We start from the raw sequence: 14,859 nt of genomic DNA, 5'->3' as shown, positions 1-14,859 counted from the left end.
ACCGTGTTGTCTGCAGTCTTTAGATGACGATATGATGAATGAATTAAATCCCTCACACTAGCTCATGGGGCACATACCACACAGCAGACACATCCTGGACTGTGGACCAAAATGAATAGCTAAGGTAGGACTCAGTCTATCAGCTCAAAAGTTTAAAACAAAAAAACAAAACGTTACGCTAAAGTTAGAAACTAGCTAATGTTTGCATTTATCCGTGGACAATTGACACAATCTAATTCAGAAATGGTGAGAAAGTAAAACAACCTCCTCTGTCCTCAGACTCTCTTTACAAGTAAACTGTATGGTTCAATAGCTAGCTGGTTAAAGTCACCTACAGCATCTCCACCGGCTCGTTCCACCCGAGTGATCATAGATTTTAATGAGGCCGCTGCAGTGATCAGAATATTGAAGACAGGCGAGATGTGCAACTAACACCGAGACCAAAAAACAGCACGGTTCACTTAATGGGTGTCTGAAATCATATCACAAGATCCTTCCAACCATTAATATGAGAAATATGTTGTGATATTAATGATTGTAGGTAAAAGGGATGAATAAATGTTCAACACCTCCACCAGACCTGCTGTCTCTGCCTCTTTAAGGTGGGTCCAAGTCTTAATTAGGGCAGTCAGACCCCTACAGTCCCCCTACAGCACAGCGTCACAACAGGTTCCTCTGTATTCTCCTCCAGCAGCAGCACTGACCATAAATTATGAACAGGAATAAAAGCAACAACTTTTTATTCATTTATTTTTGTGCGGTGATGAAGTGTGCGACCGCGGTGCTGACAGCTCCACGGCTCGGTCGGGAACGGAAATACCACGTTGCTGCAATGAGCGCCTGGCACCAACAGTGAGACTAAATAAAAGAGGTGCAGCTCACCAAAATAAAAGTCCCTTATGGCTATTACAGCTGCCACTCCCTCCTTTCAAACACACAGAGATCATTTTCTGAAATTTGTCAGCAGTCTGAAGGAGAGTGTGAAGATAACACTATCTATAAATGTGTGTGTGTGTGTGTGTGTGTGTGTGTGCTGAGTTCCTGTGCAGCCTGGTCAGTGGCGTGCCGGTAGTCTAGTTTGGCATTGAACCCACAGGGATACATCATTGGATTCTGTAATTATAAATAGGCCCCGTGCAGAATTCCTTCTCTGGAAATATATCTAGTTTACTCTATTATTAGCCGTGTAAATCCTCCTCTCACTCACTATCCTTATTGGAGGGGTGTGGGGCAGTGCATCTGTGAGATCGATTGCAGTGCCTCGGCACTGTTTACGAGTGTGTCATCGTATGAAGATAATCCTTCACTCAGAGAGACAAACCGTCCGGTAGTAATTCATGACGCTGTTTGCTTTCTGACAAGCGCCTGCGGGGGCTCGGCAGCCCCCCGACCGTCCTCTGCCCATCTGTCTGAAAGAGCTGTAACTCTGACAGCGATGAAATTTAAAAGGTAATTTGTCACACTGCTGCCACGTTTCTCAGAAAAGACAGCAGTGACAGCAGAGATGAAATGAGATAAAATGTGACATGAAACTTATGTCGGGGAGAGATGACGCTGGATGGAAGCTGCTTCTGGAACAGGTTTGTAGCATATCTACTGTAAATGATGGCAGTTAAAATGAAACGCTGCAGCATCTCAAAGATTTACATTCACATTACACGATTTCACCCCTAAAGCTTTACGTCCACTGCCAATATTCACTGCAGAGCAGGAAGCAGTGTCGTGTCGAGGCAGAGCGTAAAGGTGTGACACAAAGTGAAACTTCCACCTCGGCTGTTCTTTGGAAATTTGACACCCACAGAGGCGAACCCAAAATGTGTTCGTTTAGAAATATATTCCCTCTATGTATTTTATTTTTCAGAGATCCTTTATTGACTTGTTTGGTAAGAGGGTTTACTTGGGACGGACTTGAGAAAAAAAATGAAACTTTGCGTCAAACTTGATATGATATGATGAGCAAGTGAACCGTTATCTGTTCATCCGACTGAATTATCTGTGGGCTGATCAGAAGAAGAACCCTGAATGAGTCAGCCACCTAATGAGGATTCTCATTCATCAAAGTACAGATACTGACACATTTTACTCAGATGATACTTTACTCAGTACATTATCTGCATTTTATTATGTATTGTTAAATAAAGGTCAAAATAAAAGGTATAAAATAAAGGTCATCTCATCTCATCTGATGAGAGATAAAATAAAGGCATTTTTTGTTTAAAAAAAAGATGAACGCTGAACAGATATGTTTAAATCGAAGGTCAAATCGAATCCGTTTTTTTGTGTAAACTACAACTAACCGGACTCTTTCCTTTGCAAACACGACCACGGGTCGATGTAAACATAGTGTGCAGTTATTACAACCTGCGCACCGTCTGCACGCTGCTGCAACAGGACGACTCGTTACACACTGAGAGCTGCATTAGTCTTTAAACTGTAAGACTGATGCGCAGAGATACTTCAGGACCTGACAGTTCAGGTGTTCCCTCCAGATAATAACTCATGGAAATAAAGTTTGTTGCTAAGCAGCGCTGGCCAAAACTTGGTTTACTGGAAAATAACTTATTTGTTGCCAAGCAACATTATCTTATTGGCTGTGTTGGGAACCGCCAAGGTCTTCAGTGTGGGGAATATAACAGTTTAACTATTTCAAATTTATGACTCATGCTTATTAACGTCCTCATCAGTGGGTCTATTGTAGCACAGAGGAGATACAGTGTCGGAGAGAAATTCAGGAGCTGAAAAATGAAAGACGTTCAGTGCAGCAGAGAACAACACGCAGCAGAATGAAAACAGAACGTGGACAGGCAGTGATAGAAAGTCGTTGGCTCCTTGTCATCCGATTTAAAACAGCTATAATTCATATTTTTATAATAACAATGAATCAAAAATTTAAAAAAAAAGGTGTCTCTGGTAGTGATGACGCTCCAGAAAATGATCAGCTCCATCTGCTGCTGACTTCGGCACAACTTTGCTCTTCTGGTTCACTGTTGGCGCTCTCATGAGGCCGGCACTGTAGACTCCCTGCTGAGACAGACTCAGGAGGAGACTAGCTGGGGAACATAGTGGAGCACTGGGCAGGTAAGACCCAGATATGTTCCCCAGGAGCTGGTGGAGCCCAAAACCAGAGCTAAAAGAGATTAAAGATTGGACTAAGATTCATCAGGCGACACAAACAAAACTCTACATGAACTATCTGCAGTAACACGTCTCAAAATGTCGTCACCTACGTTATATATTTTGATTGTTGTTATATAATTTTCATTTTTTGGGGTGAACTGCTCCTTTAAACTGAATCTGAACTTCACCACAGCTTCCATTTTCCTCTTATAGCGTGTTGAGGTGGAGCAAAAACATCATGGCCTGCATCAGTCCGTGTTTTTATGAGCATGTGAGCGTGTTTGTGAATGGATGGCCGTGTGTGTGTGTGTGTGTGTGTGTGTGTGGGAGACACACTGTTTTGATGCTACAGTTTATGACAGTGTGAGAATTGGGTCAGCTCGGACGTTGTGGCAGGAGTCCGAGGGAATACAAGCTGCTGGTCGGTCCCTCTGACCTGACCCTCCTCCTCCTCCACCCCCGACATATAAACACTTCCTGTGTTAGCACTAATGGAGCTTAAGAACGAAGCGTCGCCGCGTGTATTAATAGACACAGTGAGCTGGATGGCGGTAATGACGGTCTTTAAGATTGGTGGAGATGTGTTGAGATTAAAACGCAGGTGTCACACTCACATGTGCACGGACACACACACATGCATATGCTGCACACACACAGGCACACACACACACACACAGGCACAAACATGCATGCATACATCGGCATATATGGACATTAAAGCTGCATATCAGAGAGATTCACTGCTCAAGATCACAGGGTAACACTCTGTGTGTGTGTGTGTGTGTGTGTGTGTGTGTGTGTGTGTGTGTGTGTGTGTGTGTGTGTGTGCGTGTGTGCGTGTGTGTGTGTGTGTGTGTGTGTGTGTGTGTGTGTGTGTGTGTGTGTCTGTGTGTGGTGTGTGTGGTTGCACGTGTGTACATGTGATCATCCTCATAAAAGTGGGGGCAAAGTTCAAGTGCCATGAACCAGCACCTGCTGTAACCAGACACACGCACACACACACACACACACACACACACACACACACACTCCCTGTACGAGTTATGTCTGTGTGACACCTCTGATGAGAAACAATCCATAATCCTCCTCTAATCTCCGTCACGCCTCAAAACAAAGTTCCAGTCTGAAACAACAGAGAGCAGATTAACGAGGGGAAGTTTAATAACTGCTCGTCACAACTCAGACAGAAACTGAATCTGGGTCAGTAACGGGTCCAGCACGTTTCCTAGAATCACACTCACATGCTATAATTATAGTGTTTTATATTCGCTGTCAATGTTCAGTTCACACACTCAGTTAGTTTTGCTTAAATGGTGAAATTACAGCTATAATAATATAATGTAAATGTAAATGTGTCGACAGTATCATGTGTACATAAAAATAAAGCGACGACAGCATAGAAATTAAATATATATAAACGATAAATGCTCATATATGATACTTATATATCATTTATGCTGTTATATGATATTCATGTTTCTGTATATTAATAATACATCCTGCCTGCCAGTGGTCTTCATTAGGCAGTCTTCTTATTCTTTGAGGAAACACTCAGACAAATAAAACCCAGATCGGCTTTCTATGTTGTCATTAAATACATAAAGAAGTTAAAGTACATCGCCGGTTACTTTTCAAACATTACTTCACTAATCCTTTAACAGATTTCTGCTAAAGAAAAAACATATTCCAGAAAATAAAATCATTTCATTTTGCAAAACAAACTGCACACGACGCTCCTGTGATGCTGTGAGCTGCGTAACTTGTCTTTTGTAAATCTTTATGTAAGGACAGGTGTGTTGGTACCGGACTTCTTTTCATACTGGTTCTGATCATATCTGTTCCTAAATCAGTTTAAGTGTATCTTTGCACAGAAGGAGGACTGTGAATTTTATTCCCCGTCATGTGCATTCATGCACATTAGCAACAGATCTCTCAGTGACCAGTATGAACAGGAGGGAACATTAAAGTTATGTCATATATGTTGTTTTAAAACACACTTCGAAGTGTGTTAGTATCAACGAGTCTCAAACTTACGTACAGAACACGTTTCTACATCCATTTTGGACTTTTTGGTTTCACATGGGGGCATTAACATCAGTCTCCAGGGTGAAAGCCTGAGTGTGTTTAACCCATCCGCCCTCGGCCTCCTCCCTTCCCAACACACACTCTTTAAACTCCCTGACTTCCTTGTTTCCCCGTCATGGTTACTGCTGCCACTGAAGGGTCGCTGCCTTACGATTGTGATATCCTGCTGGCACAGACGACACATATGGCAACATGTTCTCCACATGCTGCTAACAGACCCTGGTGTTAAACCAAATGTAGAGGGAACGATCATGTAGTATGTCTTTGTGTGTGTGTGTGTGTGTGTGTGTGTGTGTGTGTGTGTGTTTATGGATATGTGTCCACAAGAATGCCAACTGCTCGCCGTGAGCAGGTGGAGCGGGCCCAGCGGCGGGGTGTCGGAGGCCTTGTGGTGAGGAGAGGCTCGCTGACACCAAACAGCAGCTTCAGACGGATCAGTGCTGATCCTCAGGTTCAAGGTTAAAGAAGGGAGGGAGGGAGAGCGCATTATGGTCAGAGTAATAGAACAATATAATGAGACCAGAGAGGAAAACGTGACATGTGAAACACATCTGAGGTGAGAGCCGTACAAGATATATTCTCAGACTCGTGAGCGGAACAGAGCTGTGTTTTATTCCTGTTTTACTTTTGAGACAAAATATATTGAAACGTTTATCTGTGATGCAAAAATGTAGCGATCCCTGTCTGTTAGCGTCAGCCACTCCCAGACTGTCTCAGTAAAACCCGCTGAGTACCTACAAGTGAACACCCGGGGGTGTGTTTTATCACTTAGGAATCAAACTTTATGATGCTGAGTTATGCAGCAAAAAGTTCAAGGATAAACTTCTACAGGAGCATTAAACACTCTGTAAAAGGATGGTAGAGCTTTATTCTGAAACACTTCAACGTCTGAACCCCTCCTCTGTTGCACTGACTCACCCTCCACCCTCGTGCCATCCGGCTGCCCAGAAGCATGTCTGTGGTCGGAGCTGCAGTGTGTTGAAGGGACTTCGTGCACTGGTGCCCATCACACCCTGAAATAATCCCAGTTTGGTATTCTGTGACTCAGCCGCTGTTCAGCTGCAGCAGGCTCCGTGCAGAGGGTGGGGCACACGGCCGCGAACAAAAACGAGCACAAAACAAGATTCGATTTAAAGCTGATTGGCACAAAATGGCCAATCTGTGGGTGTTGATGGGTTGACTTTAAAAGTTACTTGGATGGATTCTGGGATTTCTTTTTCTGTAGCCTAAAGGTGCTGATTTGGAGAAAAGCTCTTTTGAACGATTTAAATGATTAATGGGATTTCGATGAAGGAAAGTTTAACACAAACTACAGAAGATCTTGCGAATGTGAATGCTGGCTGTTAAAACTTTGAACAGAGTATATGAAAGAATATATGAATAATATATGAAAAATATGGAAAACTTTGCACATTGCTGGATGTAAAAAGTGGAATAATACCAGTAATTTATGAATGATGTGGAAATCTGTATGGTTTGTTAACTCTAAACTGAATTGGTGGCTTTAACATATTTTAAGTTGCATCTGCACAGTAAGAAGAGTCATAATGGTGAGATGACAACGAAGGATTCAAAGATGTGAGCCAAACTGCAACGCTGACTTGAATTTGTGTCGCGAGGCAGCTAATAGAGTCTGAAGAGATGTTACAGTAAAATGAGTCAAATACTCCGACGGGCCTGAAAAGTTAAATCATTTTCAAATGCACAAATGTGGGGAAAATTATAATTTAAATGGGTTTTCTGGCTTTAAAAATGAGCAGCTGAGGCTCACCTCATAATCTCATGCTTCTCCCTGTAAGACAATAACTGCTATCACTTAAATGATGACATGGTAGAAACCATGAGAGCCGACTGAGCGCATTGTGGAAGAAATGTGGCTTGTGGATCAGTTGAGAGAAGTGGATGTGGGAGTCAATGCGTCAGTTGTTCAGCGTCCTGTCACTTAAAAGCCCACCAAGCTGGAAGCGTTGGTCCGATTGCTTCCAGAGTCACATGTGTGCGACCGGCATGAATTTCCCTTAAAGCTGATGTTGAAATTATATAAGTGGAGTGATCATCGTGGGAATGAGAGCGAGCTGAAGACAAGATTTTCAGACTTTTTATTTTAGAGCTCCTCTCCACTCTGTCAGTTGAAAAATGGCTCAGAAGCGATGAAGTTTTGAACTGTGACTGTGCAAAAAGTATGAATGATGTGAAAAAGCTGAACTGGTGTGAGAAAGTCCTAACATTTGTGAAGGTTTCAAAGTTTGATTGGAGTTTCTACGTGAATGTATGAAGGACTGGGAAGAGTTTGAAAATGAGTGGGTCTGATTGACTTCCATTATAATTAAGCTTTAAAGAAAGTTTTAATGGGATTTAAAGTTGAATGATCAACGCTGAAATGTTTTCCTTCACCGGGTGAATGAGACACACATCTTTTTATTGGATATTAGTCCTCGTCATATGTTATATTAATATTTTCATTGAGAATAAAGCATGTTTATCCAATAGGGTTCATGTGTAATCAGTTGTTTGTTCAATAGCTTCCTGGTCATGTGACCCATTGACTCAAAAAACATTTTTAAAATCACCTTGACCCTGAACTTTGATTACTGCCACTTACCAAAGTGTTGGTCAGACTCCTGATACCTTCTCCCACTGACATACACTCTCAATGTAGTGTGAAAGTCTGACGTGCTCTTTGTATGACTGCATGCAGCGAACGCTGACGTCCAGACTGCGTCAGAGTTAAGTGTAATCCTGTAATGTAACTGCAGCCTCTTTCACTCTCTAAGATCTGCATGTTGTTTAATTGTCCCTTTGCCCATGCAGCCACTCATCCACGCCGCTGCTTGTAAGTATCAAAGTGCTTCTCTGAATGTGACCGCTGTACATCATGCAGAGACAATAATGAGTCATTCAAAGTGAAAGATGACTGAGGATGAGTCAGTTAGTCAGTTGGGAACCTGCTGAAGGAGCCTCGGAGCGACGGTGAACGCAGATGAGAGGAGGGCCGGATGGATAAAGAGTGGAGGAGGAGGAGGAGGAGGAAAGAGAAGGAGCAGAGGGGAAAATGTTTAAAATAGAAGTTTGGAGGTGAAAAAGAAGAAATACATGAAAAAGGAAAGCAAGAGAGCGAAACGTGGCAGGGAAACGAGAAAGAGGAGGACAACAGAGCGCATTAGAGAGGAGGGAGGGAGGCGAGCAGAGGGGAATTCATGAAGCAGTGGTCAGTAATTGGGGGGTTCAGAAGTCGATCCACATTCCTGTCATGTGAGGATATCGAGCAATGGCCGCCAGCAGGGTTCAGGGCACAGAAACCTCCTGAGATCCAGTTCAGGAAAACAGAGACGAGGAGTGCAGCTTCTTCTCTCTCATTTAGTATTTACTTTGTCACGAAGGAAGATTATTATGTTAAGTTTATCCATATTTTATTGTCAACAGCCGTGTTCAATCTTCAAATTGTTAAACAGAGTTGAATTTGTTAGAGACGGCGAGTCGGTATGTTGCTCCAGGATTTTGCCTCAGACTGAAATATCTCAACTATGGGAGAGAGATGTGGCACAGATATGTATTTATGATCACAGTAGGTCAGAATTGTCCAATGCTTTAGTTTATGACTGAACAGTCTGAGTCAGCGGGTGTAGACTGTTGGTGTCCACCCTCCTGCGATCACGCGTTACCTCGTAAGGCAGCTGGATTCACAAAATGACAAGATCATGTAAATAAGTTGCCAGGCTTCAGGCTGTGTGCTCGTGGCCGAACACACAGTGGCTCAACCAGTCAGCGTCCTCTGAGGAAACGACGAGCAGCTGCAGGTGTTTAGGTGTGAAGACCGGTGAGAGAAGTGAATTTAGCTTGAAGACGATAATGGTGGCTCCTCAAGAGGTTAGCGTAGCTGCTGTAGCATCAGCTCTATCAGAACTGGAGAGCAAAGAACGACACTGAAGGATTTTCTTCTTGCTGATCTGATTGTTTGAAGGTGATCGACAGATGGTTCATCCAATCACCTGACAAGTATTTTTTTGAGTGTGCCTGCCCATTTTCCAAATACTTTTTAGTGGCATCTTTCCAGATGGTTCTGATGTTGCTATCAAAATCCCATCGCAACAACAAATGAAAATGGCAGTTACCCTCACCCCAACCTCGCTGTGAATGGTAGGAATCTAAACTATCGAGCAGCTGTCACCATTTTCTTTTCCAAGTATTCAGACGTTTTAATGCATGGGCTTGCCACCACACGTGCAAAACAAGTTTCCCGTGACACGATTTTGCAGGGGCGCCGCTGATGCAACCTGTGTTTAGCGCCAAGTGTTTTTTTTCCCCCCTTTACCAGAATGAGAATTGGTGCAGTCAGAGCCAACAAAGTTCTGAGTATGCAACGAATGACTCAACACCTGCAAGACTTTGTGTTGATTGATAGCAAGACTGACATAAAACTACAGCTGTAAACAAGGTGAAGACTGTAGCTGCCTCACACCAGCACGGTGATGCTGACGTTAGCATTTAGCTCAAGCAACACTGTTCCTGTAGACGTACAGCCTCACAGAGCTCCACTGTGATAAAACTATATATATATAAGAGTCAGAATAATCCCAAATTTAATAATAAATGATGGATGAACACAAACAAAGGGACAGTCTCTCTCTCTCACACACACACACACACACACGGCGATACAAATTAGACGTATATATTTAGATCCTGTATCTGCGCAGAACAGTGTGCACAACACACAACAGATGAAGATGACGCTTTTGTGATTTAAATAAACAGATAAAAATACAAACTGGTGAAACTGTTGCCATGTTAAACAAACATCCTAAATATACAGCTGAGACTGTCTATCACACACACACACACACACACACACACACACACACACACACACACTCTGCTCTTCTTTCTCTCTCTAAATCTTTCTTTTCTTTTCTTTCTTTGCAGCTGTCTTCATTTTTGTCTGTTCCACTTTGATATCCATCTGCTGTATCTGTATCCTGTCACTGTTTGTCTTTTTATCTCTCTCTTTTCTCGACACTCTTCCTCTTCGTATCACTTTTGCCCTCGATTCTTTTCCGCCACGTTCCTCTTCCTCGCTCTCATTCTTCCTCTCGTTATCTCAAACACATGGCGCGATCTTTCTCTTCCGTCGCTTCCACCTCCTCGTCTTCCTCCCTGTTCCCTTTTTTCTTCTCCCTCATTCTTTTGCTGCTTTGTCTCATCAATGAATCTCTACATGTGTGTTTTTACTGTCAGTAATTGTCCTTTCCAACTTCTCCTGACCTCTCAACCACCTCCTCTCTTGCTCTTCTGAGTCTAACCTCTTGTCTCAGTGTTTTTTTTTACCTTCAGTCTTCTGTTCAGGACTTCACTGTAATTTGGACCGACGTGACCCCCGCGACCCTGATCCTCACAGCTGGCACTAATTGGTCTAATGAGCGTGCCAAACTTACAGGTGAAAAAATGTTCACATTAGTTACAGTTACTAAACATTAAATTGATATTAAACAAAATTGTATTATTTTATTATAATCCTTATTTTATTTTGAATTCATTTTAATGTTATTTCCTTTCCACATCACACCCAAACTCCTGTGCTCACACATCCTTTACATTTTCAGAACAAAACATGAACACTAATGACAATTGTGACAAAAACATGAACTGAAATTCTCCTGTGTTGTGCTTCTTATTAAAAACAGTCATGCATTTGTAATTTGTGACGCTACTCGTTCACATGACATTTGCGTCACTCTGCATCGTTACCCAAGATGCATTTTCACATAAATGCAAGTTAAGAATAAAAGATTGAACTTTACATGTGCAGCTGAAACACAAGAGCATCCAAAACTCCTTTTTAATCTAGTGATCTGTATTTCCTCCTGTTTTCTTCACCAGCCTGATTTTCCCTCCACACCTGCACTGCATCTCCCTCATTAGCCTCCTGCCAGTGTTTTTCCACTTATTTCCCTCACCTGTGTTCCTCCACCTCATCCCCTCGTTTGGGTCCAGCAGTGGTTATTTCTTGAAGAGGAGTCTCTCAAAAATGTTGTGTTCCTCCTTGAGAGTGAGCACAAGACGGTCCAGATTGAAGACCATCTACATGGACGGTTGTTGTGCATGAAAACACATGAAAATAACTGAAGAACTAATTGTTCCATTATTAACTGTTTGTGATTACTGAGTTTTGGAAACAATAATGCATTATATCACTTCATTACAGAAAACTGTAGGCCTAGTTACCCTGTAGAGTCTCTTCTAGAAGCGCCCATCTAAGTCAGAGTCGGGGTGGATTGCTCGGTTGGTCATACACCCAAAAATGTGGACTTTCCCTCCAGAGGCCGAGGCTCACGTCCAATTTGTGACGAAGAATTAAAAGTGATTTGCTTTTAAGTTACGTTGCGTCAGTAAGAGAACTTACATCACAACATACATACGCACTTAACCTCGATCATGTTACGGGAAGCGAGTTATGTCACTTACGTATCTGAGGTGACATATTTTTCAAGACCGTACAGTTATTTTAACATTTTAACATATCATTTCCTAAACATAACCAAATATTTCTCATGCATAAACATAACCAAACGGTGTGCAGTTTACTTTAACAACCGTCCAAAAGTCATAATATGCAAACTGTCTGTCAGCACGCTTTATTTGGTGAGTCAAACCAGATGGTGCATATTACTTTTTATTGCTAACTTGACTGCAGAGCCCTTCAAGTGCAACACTGACACTGGTGGGACAGGTAGAGCGTCTGAGTTTGAACGTTAGCCACCGACCAGGCTGCCTCATGTGATGAGTTGTGTGACCCAAACACTGATGGTGGTGATTTATTTTTTTGTGGTCTTCTTTTGTCTGTTTACATGATAATTTTTATGTCACCGCTTGTACTGATTTCCATGTTTTATTTACCCTGCAGAAAGTATATATGTATATGTATATGTATGTCTCACCGTTATGACCCATCTAGTTACTGATTAACTCGTTTAGAGCCGGCGTCATTCCTGCAGGACGACTTGTTCACTGCCGCTTCATTATTACAGCTACAGGGTAAGAAATGCAGCAGGCGAGTCACTGTTCTGACACAGATGTTATTCCCATATTGTAAAGTCATCTGGCGGAGGAGGAAACAATGCACGAGGTCTGGGCCAGCTTTAATGAGAATGACCTGCACCTCTGTAGATGGTGACAACAGATCCGTTCAACAGTCCTGAAACTGTCTCAGGAGAAAATAACACGTCTTCTACTGTCGCAGGGCAAAATTTTCATCTTGGGATTTTTACAATCTCAAGGACTGTCCAACTGTGTGACTGGGAACTGTGTTTCCATGGCGACACATTCCACTTCCCAAAACAAGAGGTCATATCCCAGAGGGATGATGTCACCGAAGACTTTTGTTTCCCCTCCAGTGGCCTCTTATGTGTGTGTGTCAGTGCGGGACCAACGAGTCTGCTGGAAGCAAAGTGAAAACAAACATCGAGCGAGTTTACGATTCCAACAACAAGAAGTGCTGTCAGGAAACATGTAGACAACATGTAGACAACATGTAGATAACATGTAGATAACATGTAGATAACATGCACAGAGAGGGGGAAACATGGCAGTGTGGATACTGTACAATCATCACATCTGATATTCAGCATTTTTCTTATTATTGGAATAATTGTCGTGTTAATCCAGCTTCCAATAAAATATATGAATTTTTAAATGTTCTTCTCTGGCTCTGCTGCAGCATGCAATCTGCAAAGTAACAAGTCACTAAAGTAATCAAATAAATGTGGAGTTAAAGTACAATGTGTGCCTCCAAAAATGGAAATACTCACCAGTACCTCATAATGTACTTAAGTACAGTTATTGAGTATATTTACTGATATACTTTCCATCACTGCAGCTGGACCATGAGGCAGCTCTCCTCAGTGATCATGAAGTAGCGTATGCTCCTCCGAGTATTGCAGGCGAAAAGATGCAAAATAACGAACGAATAACTTTGTTCGTTGTTGTTTGTTTTTGTCTTTTTAATTATCAATTTCAGTCCACTGTTTCTGTTCGTCCTATAAATCATCGACCAGGTTTTCACAAGCTTGTTTCACTTGTTTGTTGTGTTGTTCGATCTGAGATGTTGAGGGAGATCAGCTGATCCGTCAGGGAGAAAGAAAACAGGTTTGCCTGATTGTGTCTGAGGGACTGGACGATGTCACGGTGTAGAAGGACACAGATGTGCGGCGAGACTTTCTATTTATTTTTGATGCGCTCATCGGTCGAGGCGGCTGTGGCTCAGATGGTCAAGCACCAGTACGCTCATCAGACGGTTGCTGGTTCGAGCCCCTGATCCCCGGACTGTATCCTTGGGCGGCTGAACCCCAAATAGAGAGAAATAGAAATATCACGGGACATTTTGGGTAGAAGCACTGTGTTGCTGCTGATGTGCACGTCGACACCCTGCATGGCAGCCTCTGCCATCAGTGTATGAATGTGACAAGTGTTGTTAAGCACTTAGTTGCCGTTAGACCAGAACATTGGATCTCAACTTGAGGGGGGTATTTTCCAAGGTTTGCCAGATTGTTCCTGAGAAATAAATGTAATAACATATTTTATACTTTATATTTCTTCAGTTGCAACTTTATGTTTCAATATGTTCCCTGAGCTTATGCTCTGCTTAGGTTTAGGCACAAAAACCCCTTGGTAAGAGTTAGAAAATGAAAACACCTGTTTTGATCACCACAAACACAGCTGGAAATTGTCCCGAGGTCTCCTTAAAAAAATATGCAGTCATGTCATGCTTGCAAATATTGAAACGCCAAGTTCCCTTGTTAAAACTATCCAGCGGGTTGACACTTACAAAAGCTGGAACAGTGACTCGAACTGTGGTCTTCACCTTGGCAGCCTTGTTGCCTGTAACTCCACCTCCTGACATGAAAGTCAATACAGTCCGTAGGCTACATACAAATTTAAACATATCCGTGGTTTGCTGAAACATTAACTGCAAACATCTTAACCTGGCGACTGGGCTGTTCAGGGTGTTAGGAGTTAAAAGGCTGATTTTTCTGGAGGGACTGGTAAAGTGATATACGTATAAATGACAGTCCATTTTCCACAGGTAAACAGTGATGTCAGCAGTAAGTGAGAAATGATTTTGTATGATTTTGATGCTTGATCTTTTTCCTCCCTGTTTCAGCCTCAGCAGGTTCAAGCATCAGCTTAATTGAGTGTTGTTGGATGTCCCGGGGTCATTTCTGTCTCTATTTCATTCATATTTTTGTTAATAAACGCCAACTTTTTGCACTAACTCCGGTCCATCGAGCTGCTTTTTTCCGCATCACATTTAAAGTATTCCGAGCCACATCATCCGCCCTTTATTTGTGGCAGCGCGACACTCCCATAAAAGATTTATTGGGTACAGCTAAGCGTGATGTTTTGCCATTACGACTTCATCAGGAATGTGGCACACGTGAGTAACCAAATGTACTGAATGATGATGGAGCATCAATGAAAAGGTGGCGGGATGACACGAGGCCTCACAGAAGGTCCCATCTCTTACGTTTCACATCCTCAGTGTCTGATTGAGACATAATGTCAAAATGTTGTTTTGGGCGCATTAATAACTGTAATAACAGTTTCAGGATCCTTAATGAGACTACCTGCTCAAAAACACGATTCATTTTGGACTTAAAGGAA

Source organism: Pagrus pagrus, assembly GCF_965226575.1.
Source record: "Pagrus pagrus genome assembly, chromosome: 15".
NCBI lineage: Eukaryota > Metazoa > Chordata > Actinopteri > Spariformes > Sparidae > Pagrus > Pagrus pagrus.
The sequence above is the reverse complement of the archived record's forward strand: the minus strand, read 5'-3'. Positions refer to the sequence as shown.